This window comes from Narcine bancroftii, chromosome 3, assembly GCF_036971445.1.
Source record: "Narcine bancroftii isolate sNarBan1 chromosome 3, sNarBan1.hap1, whole genome shotgun sequence".
NCBI lineage: Eukaryota > Metazoa > Chordata > Chondrichthyes > Torpediniformes > Narcinidae > Narcine > Narcine bancroftii.
Window position 1 is genome coordinate 24,719,049 of NC_091471.1, and position 12,288 is coordinate 24,731,336.

The following is a 12,288-nucleotide window of genomic DNA, read 5'->3' on the forward strand; positions in this document are numbered from 1 at the left end:
CACCCCCCCCCGGATCCCCACCCCCACCCCCCCCCCGATCCCCACCCCCACCCCCCCCCGATCCCCACCCCCACCCCCCCCCGGATCCCCACCCCCACCCCCCCGGATCCCCACCCCCACCCCCCCCCGGATCCCCACCCCCACCCCCCCCGGATCCCCACCCCCACCCCCCCCGGATCCCCACCATTGATTGTGTGCGCCCGATCTTAGTTTGCCCTCCCACTTGTCTGCATTAAACCCCATTTGCCTTTGGGGGGAGGGGGGTCCAAATCCATTCCCCCCCCCCCCGTCTTCGTCGCTCTTCTTTGCGTCAAGTTCAACCCAACAATTTTCACCTGCGCAATTTCTTTTTTTACCTTGAACCCAAATCCGAGCCGCCGGGGGGAACCAACTCCCGGGCAACCACGGCGGGTCACGCAGAGGCCTCTGCGGAAACCAGGCCGTTTCTCGGCCCCATTTAACGCTGCATGTGGGCCGAGTCCGCCCCGAACGCTTCCCACCCCACCCTCGGCGGGCGGCCGGCCGGCCGGATGCACGCTCCCGTTTCCGCTCACAGCCGGAGGCCGGGCGGGACCTCCGAGCCTCGCGCTCACTCCCATTGGCGGGTGGTGCCATCCGTCACGGAGCCGCGCGCTCGCTCCCATTGGCGGGTGGTGCCATCCGTCACGGAGCCGCGCGCTCGATCCCATTGACGGGTGGTGCCATCCGTCACGGAGCCGCGGGCTCGCTCCCATTGGCGGGTGGTGCCATCCGTCACAGAGCCGCGCGCTCGCTCCCATTGGCGGGTGGTGCTATCCGTCACGGAGCCGCGGGCTCGCTCCCATTGGCGGGTGGTGCCATCCGTCACGGAGCCGCGGGCTCGCTCCCATTGGCGGGTGGTGCCATCCGTCACGGAGCCGCGCGCGGCGTGGACAGGCGGGTTCTTCTTTCAAGTTAAAGGCCAAAGGTCCGCCCACGCGGTGATGGAAATTAGACTAGACTGGAGAAGGTCAAAGAGCAAGGACGAAGGACTATTACCAATGCTTCAGTGCTCCCTCCAGCCCTTCATCTGGGTAGGAGAATGCTGGCTGACAAATCTCTCTTCTTACTGCTGGACTTGTTTGCAGATATTTGAAATTATACCTTTTGATGGAGATGACAGGTGATGGGGCCAAAATTGGAAAAGATGCCACTGGATGGCTGTTGGATACCATCTCTGGCTGGTCCGCCCACGAGCTGACTGTCCCAGTGACCCCTCGCCTCCAAGTCCCCTATGAAGGCACTTCAGCCCATGCCCCATGAAAACAGGATCAAACTTTAACTTATTACTATGAACTTAACTAACCTAACTTAACCCCTTTCTAATTCTAAGCGCCCATGTATGTAAGTTCAGAAAAGTTCTTTGATTCACAGTCCCATCTCACTTCTCCAAGTTCACTGGCATGAAGCAATTTCTTAAAAAATTTTCACACTATGAACCATATTAAAAATACACACAAACATTTCCCTCTTGAATATACACAATGTCATTTTCTCCCCTTTTCCTCCCTCTCCCCTCCCCACCCACTCAACGTTCAACCTATATGATACATTAAACAATGTCATCACACAATGAAAATAAACAAGAAAATTGTGTCATCTACTTTTACACACTGGGTCAGTTCATTTCGTCTTCTTCTCATTCTATCATTTTAGGGGGTGGAGGTCTGCAGTAGGCCCCCTCTCTTGTGCTCCATGTATGGTTCCCAAATAATGTGACTTTATTTTTTTAATTACATGTTATTCTCGAGCAAATTCTGTGAAGGTACTTCTGTTTTTCACATATCTGATAATGTTGGATCCCATTTATTTAACTTTTGGAGCGTGATATATAACCTGTGTAACCAATTATATTGTATTATGCATAACCTCGTGTTTATTATATTTCTCATAGTTCCGAAGCACAGCTCTTCCCATATTTCATTTTTTATCTTTATGTTTAGATCTTGTTCCCTACTTTGTTTGGGTTTATAGCTTATTTCATCATTTTCTTTCTCTGGCAGCTTGATGTACATGTATGTTATAAATCTTTTAATTATCATGTGTCTGTAATCACATATTCAAAGCTGCTTCCTTCTGGTAATCTCAGTCTGCTTCCCAATTTGTCCTTTAAGTAGGTTTTCAGTTGGTGGTATGCAAACATTGTACCGTGAGTTATTCCATATTTGTACTTCATTTGTTCAAATGAAGTACAAAAAGCAATTTTCTATTCTTTTAATCCCTTTTCTCTAAAGGAAAGGTTATCTTTTGTGAAAGGGATTAGTTGATTTTGCATCAATAATAATTTAGATAGTTGGTCATTTTTTTTTCCTTTCTACGTGAATCTTCCAAATGTTGAGCAGATGGTGCAGTACTGGTGAACTTCTATATTTTTATCCCACTTATAAAGTATTTGTTCTGGTACCTTCTCCCCTATTTTATCTAGCTCTAACCTGGTCCAATCTGGTTTTTCCCTTGTTTGATAAAAATCTGACAGATATCTTAATTCTGCTGCTCTATAATAATTCTTAAAGTTTGATACTGCAAACCACCTTGTTTGTACTATTCTGTTAATTTATCTCGCGCTATCCTCAGTTTCCCCCTCTTTCCATAAGAATTTCCTTATTATTTTCTTTAGCTCATTGAAGAATTTCTCTGTTAAGGGAATTGGTAACAATTGAAATAGGTATTGTATCCTTGGGAAGATATTCATTTTAATGCAATTTACCCTTCCTATCAGTGTTAGTGGTAAATCTTTCCAATATTCTGTCATCTTGTAATTTCTTCATTAATGGCTGATCATTTAATTTGTATAGATGGCCTAGATTATTATCTAGTCTAATACCTAGGTATCGGATTGCTTGTGTTTGCCATTTAAATGGTGATTCTTTTTTAAACTTTGTGAAATCTGCATTATTCATTGGCATTGCTTCACTTTTATTTGTGTTGATCTTGTACCCCAATATTTCTCCATATTCCTTCAATTTCTTATGTAATTCTTTTATTGATAATTCTGGTTCTGTTAAGTATACTATGATGTCATCTGCAAATAAACTGATTTTATATTCCTTCTCTTTTATTTTTATCCCTTTTATTTTATTCTCTATTCTTATCAGTTCTGCCAATGTTTCTATTGCTAAAGCGAACAGTGAGGGAGATAGTGGACATCCCTGTCTAGTTGACCTGCTTAATTTAAATTGGTTCGATATATATCCATTTACTGTCACCTTTGCCATTGGAACCTTATATAATGCTTTAATCCAATTAATATATTTCTCTGGTAGGTTGAACCTCTGTAATATTTTAAATAAATCATTCCATTCCACCCAGTCAAAGGCTTTCTCTGCGTCTAAAGCAGCAGCACTGCATGGATTAAGTTAATGAACTTACAGACATTGTCCATTGTTCGTCTTTTCTTAATAAATCCAGTTTGATCTAGTTTTACTATTTTTGGTGCACAGTCGGCCAATCTGTTTGCTAGTAGTTTTGCTATTATCCTATAATCTGAGTTAAGTAAAGATATTGATCTATTCGATGCTGGTGTTAGTGGATCTTTCCCCATCTTTGGTATTATTGTAATTATTGCTGTTTTACATGAATCTGGCATGTTTTGTGTTTCTTCTATCTGGTTCATTACTTCCAGGAGAGGAGGAAATAGTAACTCTTTAAATGTTTTATAGAATTCTATTGGGAGTCCGTCCTCCCCAGGTGTTTTATTTTTCAGTAGCTTTTTTAATATATCCTGTATTTCCTCTATTTCAAATGGTTTTATCAATTTGTTTTGTTCCTCTTCTTGCAATTTTGGTAGTTCAATTTTAGCTAGAAATTCATCTATTTTGTCTTCTTTCCCTTCATTCTCAGTTTGGTATGATTGCTCCTAGAATTCCTTAAAGTTTTCATTGATCTCTGTTGAGTTATATGTAATTTGTTTGTCCTCTTTCCTTGATGCCAATTCCGTTCTTTTAGCTTGTTCTGTTTTAAGCTGCCAAGCTAGTATTTTGCGTGTTTTTTCTCCTAGCTCGTAATACTTCTGCTTTATTTTCATTATATTCTTCTCCACCTTATACGTTTGTAGTGTTTTTTTTTTGTCTGCTAATTCTCTTCTTTTTGTTGTATCTTCCCTTGTTGCTACTTTTTTTTGTACTTACTATTTCCTTTTCCAGCTGTTCTATTTCCCGATTGTAGTCCTTTATCATCTTAGTTACGTAACTTTTTATCTGCCCTCTGATGAAGGCTTTCATTGGATCCCATAATATAAATTTGTCTTTCACTGATTCCGTATTTATTTCAAAGTACATTTTAATTTGGTGCTCAATAAATTCTCTAAAATCCTGTCTTTTAAGTAGCATGGAGTTTAATCTCCATCTATATGTTCTTGGTGGGATGTTCTATTGTTAATAACAGGGGGAGTGATCAGATAACAATCTAGCTTTATATTCCATTTTCCTAACTCTCCCTTGGATATGGGCTGACAGCAAGGAACAGGTCAATCCTTGAGTATGTTTTATGTCTACTCGAATAATATGAGTATTCCTTCTCCTTTGGGTGTAATCTCCTCCATATATCCAAAAGTTGCATTTCCTGCATTGATTTAACCATAAATTTGGCTACTTTGTTCTTTCTGCTAGTCTTTTGTCCAGTTTTATCCATCTTTGAATCCAAATTAAGGATAAAGTCCCCTCCTATCAATATATTCCCCTGTGTATCTACAATCTTCAAAAAAAATCTTGTATAAACTTTTGATCCTCTTCATTAGGTGCATATATATTGACCAAATTCCAGAGTTCTGAATATATCTGACATTTTAACATTACGTATCTCCCTGCTGGATCTATTATTTCCTCCTTTATTTTGATTGGTATATTTTTATTGATTAATATAGCTACACCTCTGGCTTTTGAATTATATGATGCTGCCGTTACGTGCCCTACCAAGTCTCTCCTTAATTTCTTGTGTTCCACTTCCGTTAGATTTGTTTCCTGCATGAATGCTATATCTATTTTTTTCTTTTTTCAGTAAATTTAATAGCCTCTTCTTTTTGATTTGGTTATGTATTCTGTTATTATTTATAGTCATATAGTTCAACATGGCTTTGTTTACATTTCATTTCCACTTCCTCACCACCACCTTTCCCCTTTTCCCCATTTCCATTTCTCAGTTTTCTTTTTTTGAAAGCACTGTATTACAACACTTCTAAAACATAAAATATTTCCACCATTCCCACATCTAAAATTCCCTTAACCCCAAGTGTCCCCCACCTCTCTGAGTTGTCCCTTGCCAGCCAACCACAACTCCCCTCTCCATTCAGACTGCGAATCCGTTCGCAAGTGTCAACTGATTCTGCAGTGACTGTTATTCTTTCCCACCCAACCGCCTCCAGAAAACTTTTATCTTCACATTACAACAAAGCTCCCCTTCTTTTCTTTTTCTTTATTTCTTTATTTTATTTTATTTTATTTTTTAAACCCCTCCTCTTTTTCCTCCCCCCTTCTCCCTTACTTCCCTTTTTTTCCCTCTTTTCGTTCTTACTTGTACATTATTTTTACTTCTTTATATGTAGTTCGTCGTCGTTCTTTGTTCTTGTTACATCTCTTCATCTCTCTTTCTGTCTTGCAGGCGTTCTGCAAATTCTCGTGCTTTCTCCGGATCTGAGAACATTCTGTTTTGCTGCCCCAGGATAACTATTTTAAGCACGGCTGGATATCTTAACATAAATTTATAGCCTTTCTTCCATAGGATCGATTTTGCTGCATTAAACTCCTTCCTCTTCTTTAGGAGCTCAAAACTTATGTCTGGGTAGAAAAATGTTTTTGGACCTTTGTATTCTAGTGTCTTTTTTGTCTTCTCTAATTTTTTTGGTATTAAGCAATTCTTATACAGTGCACAGAATTTAACATTTATAAAGTTCACCAGGCTTTGGTGCTTGAAAGATAAATGGTTACCACTCAGGAAAGTACTTGTCAGTTTTCAGAGAGAGATTTGTTGTTCCTGGACACAAACTGATCCCTTCAGTTTCTTACCACCTCAGTGTCTTACCGAAGAAACTAGCCACATTTGGGTTTTCCAGATGATAAGCTCTTCCTTTCAGGTCACCACAGATTTCCTTTTTGTTTCTCTTATTTCAAGTGAAACATTAGACGGCCAGTCCTCTCTTCTTGTATGGACCACAAGGACTTTGACCAGGCTGAACTAAGCACTCACAACCTGTTTTCCAAATGGGGTTTTTCCACAAGCTTGCCAGCTTGTCCTGTTCCAGTCCCAGCTGCTGCTGCTGACTGTAGCCCTGCAGAACTAATCTCTCTCTCAGAGAAAAAAGCCTGTTTAACTCTCTCTGCTTGCAAAACCCACATGATCCTCTTAGAAAAGCAAGCTGCACTCCAGACAGCCTGCAGCTCCAAACTTAATCCTCTGAGTTCTTTCATCTGTTGCTTTTCAAAACAATAATCCATTAGTTAAGTCCTTTGGGCAATCTCCAAAGCTTTTGCAAAGGCCTTTGGAGCTGGCCAGTCTAGCTTGAGCAGAGCTGCAGTATTTTAAATGAGAACTGCTTTGAAGTGTTTGTATGTGACCTACACTTAAAAAAAAACCTGCCACACTTTATCTCCCAAAATTGTATCAATATAAAATATAACCACAACATAATCTGTCACAATGCTAATTCCATCCAGTTGCAGGGTGCCCAGATATGAGATGTTGTTCCCCCAATTTGTATGTGGTCTGTCTGGCAATGCAATGAAACCATGAAAAGGCATGATAGTAAGGGAAATGGGGTGGGGAATTGACATGGGCGGCCTTTGGGAATCCCCGTGAATGCAGCAGACAGAGCCAAGATACTGAACAAAGCAATCTCCCAGTCTGCATCCAGTCTCTCTGATGTAGATGAGTCCACAACGGGAGCACCGAATGCATTAGATGACCCCTGCAGATTCACAAGTGAAGTGTTGCTTCACTTGGAAGGATTGTTTGGGGCCCAGCATTGTGTTGGGGGAGGAGGTATGAGCACAAGTGCAGCACCTCCTGTTGTAATAGGGGTAGGTGCCAAGGGGGTGATTGGTGGGAAGGGAAGAGTGGATGAGGGAGTCACAGAGGGAGCAGTTCTTGCAGAAGGCAGAGAAGGGAGGAGAATGTGTCTGGTGGTGGGATTATGTAGTAGGTGGTGGAAAGTATTGACATCCTTCGTGTAATGATATATTGGAAGTGGAGACTGGTGGAGGACAAGGGGAATCCTGTCTTTGTTGAAACTGTCAAATTAAAATTGTCATGTGGAATATTATAACACATCATAACAGGATACTTAAATTCAAGATAATCAGAAAAAGTTCACGATTTTGTCAAAGGAAACTAATTAAAATTCATAGCAAATAGAACATTACAGCACAGTCAAGCCCTTCAGCCCACGATGTTGTGCTGACCTACATAAGCCTACTTCACCACAATCAAATCATTCCCTACCTCACACCCATAAACATCTATTTTTCTTACATCCATGTATCTATCTAAGAGTGTTTTGAATGTCCCTATTGTATCAGCCTCCACCATCACCCTTGGCAATACCTTCCAGCTAACCAACACTCTCAGTGTTTTATATAAAAAAAGCTTACCCCTGACATCTCCCCTAAACTTCCTCCACTCATTTAAAACACAGATGTCCTCTGGTATTTTTTATTGTTGCCCTGGGGAAAGGCTGTCCACCCCATCTTTACCTCTCATAATCTTGAATCTACCTTTATTAAATCATCTATTTTCCTTCATCGCCCCAAAACCCCTACATTGCTCAACTTTGCTTTCTAAATTTTGTTCTCTAATCCAGTTAAATGTCCTGGTAAATCTCTACATTCTCTCGAAAGTATTGACATCCTTCCTGTAATGAGGTGAGGGATCACTATAAAAGGGCATGATAAGGACAAAGTCATTCTGAGACAACTGCTTGAAGTCTCAGAATCAGAATAGCAGGAGTCGAGTTAATGGTTTATTCTCCACTCCAGCATTTCATCCTCTTTGCTGTAAATACATGTGGAATTTATTCTACCCTGACAATTAAATTCCAGCAGAATAACCATTTACTATGTATGAACTTCAAAGGAAATGGAAATACTCTTCCCATAAAATTAGACAGAGGCAAATATTAAACTGCCTATAAGTTGTATGTGAATTTTATTTGACTATTTCTGATTTGAATTTTGTTCGTCGTAATTTTTTTGAGTCGTCAGTTATTTCCTCATCTGAATTTTGACAAAAAACTAATGAGTTAGCGAATAGAAATTCTGAATGAACTGCCAGAACACATTTTAAAAGTGAAACCACTGAAGTTCCAGCCACAGGCATATTGTGCACATGGAAAAAATGACTTGATTCAAAGATACTTGAAAGGACACAAAAAATGTCTTAACTTGGAACAGAACAAGAAGACACAAATTCAGTATTCCTTTCAACAACTAAAAAGTAAGTTGAGCTTTGGAAGCCAAGATACTGACTTGTTGAAGGAAAGCTTAAATTCATCATTAGATCCAAGGAAGAGTGTTAAATTAGATCCAAACCTACCTCCGTGGCAATAAATAAAGATAATGGGTGATAGGCCACAAACTGTAGAGTTGTGAATGCAGCTCAAACCGTCATACAATTGAATCCCCCCTCCATTAACTCCATCTGACCCTTTTGCTGTCGTGGAAAAGATGCCAGTATATTCCAGAACCAATTTCACCATGGTAACACTCTCCTTTTTCCTCTTCCCTCAGGCTCATGATACATGAGTTCCAGATTCATGGACAGTTTATTTCCTGTTGTTATCAGGCCCTTAAGGAAGGATTAGTAGAACATTGTCCCCTTGCACTTTTTTGACTCTTTTCTGTTCTCTGCTCTGCACTTTCTCTCTGTAACTCTGTACCTCGTATATTTTTACTAACTATAACACAACACACGTCATTTTTGTTTTATGATTGCACAACCTGCTATACTTAAGTATGGGTTAGCCTGCTTGGATAGCAAACAAAGCAATTTTTCACTGTATCTTGGCACATTTGAGAATAAATGAAAAGAACAGCATGGTTAGCATAGCAGTTAGCACAATGTTACTGCATCAGTGACTGAAGTTCATATCCCATGGTGTCCGTAAAGAGTTTGTACATTCTCCCCGTGTCTGTGTGGATTTCCTCCGGGTACTTCCGTTTCATTCCGTTCTTCAAAATTGGGTGTAATTGGGCAGCAAGGGCTTGTGGATCGAAAGCTCCTGTTACCATGTCTAAATTAAAAAATATATATTATTACAAGTTCACATTTCATTTCATGTCAGTCATTTTGAGGATAAGTGCAAGTTGCGACCATTCACAACTTGTGGAGAGACGGAGTGGCAGCTGGCAAGTAATTGGCTATAAACAAAAGTTCATACTCTGAAAGAAGAAAAAAACAAAGGTTGTTTATTCAGGACAAACAGATGGTGAGAGAGTCATGTGATTATGAGTCATGTGATTGGGACACTTAAAGAAACAGGATTCATTGTTGATTAGCCAGCCATCTGATAAACACAGCGATGGAATGACTCTGTGTGAAATGGACAATTCTGTTGATTCTCCTTGTCAAGGAAATTACTGAAACACCGGCACCTTGTAATGGTCATTTTAATTGACCAATATTTGGGTAAAGGAAACAGGAGGATTCCTGCATTGGATCGTGACCATTATGACGGGTCATTTCAACTGACCCTGGGTTTTGGAAGCCTCGTGGAAGTCACACATTTTGTTTCCCCTACACAAGGAAGAGAGATGTTATGACAACAATTCATATGAAAGGGCATTTCTCTGGAAGCAACTCGACAGGAATTCATGAGTTTTCAGCAGTCTGATGACTGAGTGTCTCACCTCCTTCGTGATTATTTCTGTGCAACAGTTTAAAAATCTGAGTTTCAACACAGGATTTCTAAGACTGATATTTCCAGAATTGCTTCTAAACTGTGATGGTTTGGGTATCTCACATACACACACCACACACACACACACACACACACACACACACACACACACACACACACACACACACACACACACACACACACACACACACACAAAGTATATTGGCGCACAGTTAGGCTTAAGTTTAGTTAAATTGTTATATTATTAGTAGCTATTAATAAATATATAATTTAAAAGAATAATAAGTCTCTTGGTCATTTTCCATTGCTGCTGGTCTGCAACATAACAATTTAATAATTTAATTAGAAAAATTTGTAAACAGCCAATGTGACCTCCTTGTTGAATAACGGAGAAAAGAGGAGGTGGTAACTATGGGCCAGTTTGCATGATATCTGTAGTTGGCAAGATGCTTGAGTCAATATTCAAAGAGGAAATAACTAATTATTCAAGATAGCTAAACAGGATATTTAGGATATAATCACACTTGACAAACCAGAAGATGTGGTTTGTTTCAATTTCCAAAAGGCATTTGATAAGTAACTAAATAAGCGCTCATGCATAAATCAAGGTCCAATAATATTGGAAGAGGTATGTTAACAGGGATTTAAAGCACTGTCATGTGGAAAACAGAATTGGAAAAAAATGGGTCCTCCTCAGGCTGAAAAGATGTAAATAGTGGAGTACACCAGGCGTCAGTGAGCAAGTTGGGGGTTTGATGATTAGTGAAAAAATTCACAATTCTGCCCACCTGAAATGAAGGTGGCTCAGTGTAATTGAATGAGGGCACATTTCAGCAGATTTCCAAGTTTTTAAAATCCATTTTCTGCATTTTTGCATGATTTTTACATTCAGGAGCTTGGATCGGGGACAATCACCAGAGGAAGGAGAAGGCTCTCTGCTTGGATTGGAGCTGATTACTGGGGAGCTCTCGCCTGCCAGGACCATCCCCATTACCCATTCCAGACTGCGGTCATTTTGGAGGGGTGGAGTGTGGCGGGCAGGCGGGAGACCGCCTCCCAGCCTGCTGCCATGGTGCAGGTCAAACTCACGGACTATTTCCCCCAGATTAAAAAAGTGAGGAGAGATGCGCCATCTGTGAAGCACAAGGGGGGAAATTGGGCTGGGATCATTGCCAGGATTGTATCATGAAAGAAGGCAGTGGAACCTGCTCCAGTGAAGAACAAGGACAGCCAGCCTTCTGCACTGGTTGAAGAGCCCGAGCTTCAGGGACGCTTGAAATCAGAGCCAACAGGCAGGCAGGGAAGAGGGTGTCCATGGTAGAGTATCTGGTGACCCTGTTAAATGGAGAGCAAGCGGCCACCAGGGCTGGTTTGGGAGCAGCTGGGCTCAGGGTTGGTAATAATGGGGTAGAGAGACAGCAGAACAGCACAGCGAAGAAACATCTGACTGATAAAGACGAGCTGACCCGTTCACAGAAACTGCGATGCGTACCCTTGCTGCAACTGGAGCAAGGGCTTCAACACATAGGGCCGCACTCAGAGGCATCCAAGGCCATGGTAAGAAGAGGCATTAAATTGGGATGTCCCAAAGTGCTTGCAAGAAATTATCTAGTTTTGAATTGGCTGCTGTTCAGAAAATGGAAGGAAAAAGAAATTGGTCTCTGTGATTTGAGTCTATTCCAAAGATGAAGGTCTTTGAGTGGGGGAAAGGCAGATTTGAAGAGATGAGAAGGGATTTGCAGAGAGTAGTTTGGGAAAGGAAAGGAAGTTGAGGAGAATTGGGGAGCTTTTAAAGGTGAGATTTTGAGGGTGCAGAATCTTTATGTTCCTGTCAGGACAAAAGGCAAGGCCAAATGTTCAAGGGAGCCATGGTTTTCTAGAGAGATATGGAAGTTGGTTTGAGATAAGAGGGAGGACTACATTAAATACAAGAAACAGAGGATTTATGAGATGTATCGACGATATAGATTGTAGAAAGGACCTTAAGAGGGAAATTAGATAGGCAAAAAGAAGGTACGAGCGGGCTATAGCAAATAGGGTGAAAGCAAATCCGAAGGGTTTTTACAAATATGTGAATAGTGAAAGGAAAGTTAAGGATAGAATAGGTCCACTGGAAAAATCAGAGCAGAGGAATATGTGAGGAACCATATGAGATGGGGGAGATATTGAATACATTCTTCTTGTCGGTGTTCACGAAGGAAATAAATATTGAATTGTGTAGGATAAGTGAGGCAGAAGGGTTAGTTATGGAAAAGATATGGATTAGTAAAGAGGGGATTTTAGAACTTCTGGGGTGTATAAAGGTAGATAAGTCTCCTTGTCCTGATGGGATTTTTCCCAGGACTTTAAGGGAGGTCAGTGAGGAAATAGTGGAGGCTCTGACAGCTATTTTTCAACGGTCACTGGAGGAGGATGTGGTGCCAGGC

At 41.0% G+C, this 12,288-nt stretch overlaps 2 protein-coding genes across 4 annotated transcripts in view; one reads left to right on the top strand and one right to left on the bottom strand.

Moving 5' to 3' along the window:
• The window catches only part of mavs (mitochondrial antiviral signaling protein), a 29,754-nt gene extending 29,198 nt beyond the window's left edge, over window positions 1-556 (bottom strand). Inside the window, exon 1 of one of the 3 annotated variants that reach the window (XM_069923562.1) lies at window positions 357-556. The gene's annotated coding sequence lies outside the window, so the exon portion shown is untranslated. The remainder of the gene's footprint in view (window positions 1-356) is intronic. The other 2 variants (XM_069923561.1, XM_069923566.1) reach the window with 2 other exon arrangements.
• Window positions 557-909: 353 nt separating this feature from the next.
• The window catches only part of ptpra (protein tyrosine phosphatase receptor type A), a 351,147-nt gene continuing 339,768 nt past the window's right edge, over window positions 910-12,288 (top strand). Inside the window, exon 1 of the mRNA XM_069923586.1 lies at window positions 910-1,052. The gene's annotated coding sequence lies outside the window, so the exon portion shown is untranslated. The remainder of the gene's footprint in view (window positions 1,053-12,288) is intronic.